The 4,746-nt window shown below is 42.8% G+C and overlaps 1 non-coding gene across 1 annotated transcript; it reads left to right on the forward strand.

Annotated features, from left to right (window-relative positions):
• Positions 1 to 227: 227 nt before the first annotated feature.
• On the forward strand, positions 228 to 365 carry LOC114811373. Its single transcript, XR_003759077.1, has one exon. It is a non-coding gene; the product is annotated as a small nucleolar RNA SNORA7 (small nucleolar RNA).
• The last annotated feature ends 4,381 nt before the right edge of the window (positions 366 to 4,746 follow it).

Consider the following 4,746-nt stretch of genomic DNA (forward strand, 5'->3'; position numbering starts at 1 on the left):
GGACACCTGTTTTCCCTCTTACTTAGACTGTGAGTCCCATGCAGAACAGGAACCATATCCAACCTAATTTGTACCTAACCCAGTGCTTAGAACAGTGCTTGACAAATACCATAAAAAAGGGGTGGAGCCAGAAATTGAACCCAGTTCCTCTGACTCTCTTGACTGTTCTCTTTCCACTAGGCCATGCCGCTTCTCGGTGTTCATTTTAAGGACGGTGCAGTCATCTGCCCCTCTCAGGGTCGCATTTGGAGAGTTTCCAGTCCTCTTCCAGTCTCAGCTACAGGAGGGAGAGTCAAACAGAGACCTACCCATTCCATTCCTAGCTTGGGCAGTGGCTTGGCAGTGGAAGGCATTCTGCTACAAGTCAAAACTCACCTATGCTGGGCAGCAGCGGCTCGGGACAGAAGAAGGCAGTGGTAAACCACTTCTGTATTTTTACCAAGAAAACTCTCTGGATCCACTACCAGAACGATTGCAGATGGAGAGCGGGGCGTTTCAGGGAGAGGTGTGTCCGTGGTGTCGCAACGGGTCGGAAACGACCCGACGGCAAAAGGCTAGACAAGCAGTCACCTGACCACTCTGTGGAACAGCTAAGGGACAAGATAGAAGAATGAGGTAGATTGTGTAGGATGAATAGCAAGAGGATTGGTTTCACATTCTTGAATGCCTGTGGGTGAAATCAGAAAGTTATCAGTATTGAATCTTTCCCAATTTGGGGGACGGGATGGGAGAGAGGACGGCAAAGGAATGTATTTTTTGAATGGAAAGTTTAGCAATTATCCTCTTTTATATAAGTGTTTTAGGAAAAATGTGGAAGAGTTAAGATGGTCAAAATATGGAAATGAAAAGCGGATGATAGTCAAACCACAGGAGAAACTTCTGCTCTGATGTTAAGTACAGTAAAAACTATAGAAAGGATCAGTCTCTTTTTCAAGAAAGAGGCTACAATCTCTTTTATGGTATTTGTTAAACGCTTACTATGTGTCAGATACAGTTCTAAGCACTGTGGTTAATCAAGTTGGACAAAGTCCCTGTCCCACATGGGGCTCACTGTGTAAGTAGGAAGGAAAACAGGTATTAAATCCTCATTTTACAGTTAAATGGGATTCAATATCTGTACTCCCTCGTACTTAGATTACGAGTCCAGTGAGGGACCTGATTATCTTGTATCTATCCCAGTGCTTATGACAGCGCTTGGTACATAGTCACTGCTTAAATACCACAATTATTACTTTTATTATTATAATTATCTCCACTAAACTATTGGATTTTTCAGTGTTAACTTAAAAGCACACCATTTAAAATTTTGGAGATCCTTTAAAGAGCGAATCCCTGATAAAAACCTGATCGTTTTTAATCAGCGACATACTTATTTAATGTTTACTGTCCTTTGAAGTACTGCATTTGGAGTTGGAATACCAACGGAGATGCAGCGTGGCTCAGTGGCAAGACCATAGGCTTGGGAGTCAGAGGTCGTGGGTTCTAATCCTGGCTCTGCCACTTGTCAGCTGCGTGACTTTGGGCAAGTCACTTAACTTCTCTGTGCCTCATTTACCTCACCTGTAAAATGGGGATTAAGACTGTGAGCCCCATGTAAGACAACCTGATTACCTTGTATCTTACCCCAAGGTTTAGAACAGTGCTTGGCACATAGTAAGTGCTTAACAAATACCATCATCATCAAATATGATGCAATTGCTGTTCTTAAGGAGTTTATAATCTCATTTTGTGTTTGGTAAATGGAATATATATATATATATATATATATACATATATATATATGCACATATATAGGCATGTATATATATGCATACATATAGGCATGTGTATATACATACATCTATGCACTTGACCCGTACTCTTGGAGTCTTTCATCTCTTCACTGAAGCAGCGTGGCTCAGTGGAAAGAGCATGGGCTTTGGAGTCAGAGGTCATGGGTTTGAATCCCGGCTCGGCCACTTGTCAGCTGTGTGACTTCGGGCAAGTCACTTAACTTCTCGGTGCCTCAGTTACCTCATCTGTAAAATGGGGATTAAGACTGTGAGCCTCACGTGGGACAACCTGATTCCCCTGTGTCTATCCCAGCGCTTAGAACAGTGCTCGGCACATAGTAAGCGCTTAACAAATGCCAACATTATTATTACACTTTTAAAGGGTCATTTATCAGGCTTCCGTTTAGTGAGAGCTGACTGTATAGGTGGCAAGTTCTTATACCTGCAGCTCTCCTTTCCAATAATAATACTAATAATTATGGTACTTGTTAATCACTTACTGTGTGCTAAACACTGTTCTGAGAGCTGCAGTAAATACAAGTTAATCAGGATGGACACAGTCCCTGGCCCACATGGGGCTCCCAGTCTTAATTCCCAATTTGTTAAATGCTTACTATGTGCCAAGCACCGTTCTAAGCGCTGGGGTAGATACAAGGTAATTTGTCCCACGAAAGGCTCACAACCTCACTCCCCGTTTTACAGATGAGATAACTGAAGCACAGAGAAGTGAAGTAACTTGTCCAAAGTCACACAGCTGACAAGTTGGAGGAGCCAGGATTAGAACCCATGACCTCTGACTCCCAAGCCCATGCTCTTTCCACTAAGCCACGCTGCTGCATTTATAATAATAATAATGATGGTATTTGCTAAGTGCTTATTATGTGCTGGGCACTGTACTAAGCACTGGGGTGGATACAAGCAAATCGGGTTAGACCCAGTCCCTGTCCCACGTGGGGCTCACAGTTTCGATCCTCATTTTATAGATGAGGGAAATGAGGTACAGAGAAATGAAGTGACTTGCCCAAGGTCATACTGTGGACAAGTGATGAGGCCAGGATTAGACCTATGCAAGAAATTACACCTGAAATGGGCCACTTGCCATCATTTGGCCACTTGTAGGATGGAACAACATAACTTAGTGGATAGATCCCAGGCCTGGTAATCAGACGCACCCGGATTCTAATCCTGGCTCCTCCACATGTCTGCTGTGTGACCTTGGGCAAGTCACTTCACTTCTCTGGGCCTCAGTGACCTCATCTGTAAAATGGGGAGTGAGGTTGTGAGCCTTTCGTGGGACAACCTGATTATCTTGTATCTACCCCAGCACTTAGAACAGGGCTTGGCATATAGTAAGTACTTAACAAATACCATTATTATTATTAATAAAATGGGCACCAACCTCCAACAGTTTGAGACATCCGACTTCTACTTGCAGCTAGACTAAAGCCACTGGCTGGTCTTGTGCTGTAACGGAATGGATGTGGGAGAAAACAGGACCCTAGAATTATGACATGAGCCCTGATATTTCAACAAGTTGGGCAAAACTCTACATGCGTCTCAATTCTGCTGCTGCTGAAAATGCATTGCCTGTTATCTCGACTAGGTTTTATTTAGATCAGCGACTGGTATAAACTTTTCCACCCTCTTGTTCCCTGTAAACATTGGCGGACTTGCATCTCCTCCCTGGTTTTTAACTTTAAACCTATTACCGCATTTATTTGGGAAAGGAAAAGCTAAACTTTGGATGGAACAGTAAATACTTTAAACCTCATGCACTCCATATTTGTTTCCTGATATGCTTGAATTTTTTTCAAAGGAAATATAATGCTGGAGGTCCATTTGTTGAATTGAGAGTATTTCCATTTGTTAATTTTTTGTCCATTTCGGTTTTCAGTCTCGCTTCAACTCTCAAATAGGACCTCTCAAAATGATAAGCGGCATGGCCTAGTGGGTAGAGCAAGGGTCTAGTGGGAGTCAGCAGGACCTGGATTCTAATTCCGGCTATACTGCTTGTCTGCTGAGTGACTTGGGCAAGTTACTTAGCTCCTCTGTGCCTCGGTTATCTTATCTGTAAAATGGGGATTAAGATTATGAGCCTTAATCCGTGTGGGACAGGGACTGTGCCCAACCTGATAAACTTGTATCTACCCCAGTGCTTAGTACAGTGCCTGGAACATAGTAAATTCTTAACAAATAGCCCCCTCCTGCAAAAAGGAAAAGAAAAAAAGACCAAAAACAGCACCATGATAAATGTAGCTTTGTAGTGTAGAAATAGGAAGGTTTTTCCACGAATTTTGTTGAAAGGTTTGCCTTAGAAGCTTCATAATCTCAACTACTAATTGCCTTCCTCCCTATTTCACTGGTTGGTCTTTTAAGTCCAAATGAAATGTACGATGGAAAAATTAGTTAATTTGGTGCTTGCAGAAAATCTAAAGTGGAAAATTCAGGACCTCAAAATTCCATTTTTGTGCCTGAATTATCCATTTAGGCTGACTACCTAAGGCAAATTAAGCAATGGACTGTTAGACCATCCAATAGAAACACCTTCCTCAATTTAGGAACGCTTATTTAGCTTGGGCAAACTTACAAGTAAGCCATTTCTATTTTTCCCTTTCTCATCACCCTTTCTGCATCACACTGGCTTGACCCAGAATAAAAGGAGCTTCTACAAGAGCTTGCCTTCTCTATAGAAGACTGTAAACTACTCGTGGGCAGAGACCACATCGACCAACTCTGTTGGACTTTCCCCAGCCCTTAGTTTAATGCTCTGCACAAAGGAAGTGTTCAATAAATGCCATTGATTGAGCGAATGACAGCCCTGGATACAAAACCATGGTGGAAAGACCACGGACCTTGGAGTAAGGAACCCTGGGTTCTAATCCCAACCCTGCCACTTGCCGTCTGCGTGACCCTGGATTCAAGGTTTCAAGGCTCTCAGCCCACCTTACTTATCCACTCTCTCCATCTCTACTCT

The sequence above is a fragment of the Ornithorhynchus anatinus genome, chromosome 4 (assembly GCF_004115215.2).
Source record: "Ornithorhynchus anatinus isolate Pmale09 chromosome 4, mOrnAna1.pri.v4, whole genome shotgun sequence".
NCBI lineage: Eukaryota > Metazoa > Chordata > Mammalia > Monotremata > Ornithorhynchidae > Ornithorhynchus > Ornithorhynchus anatinus.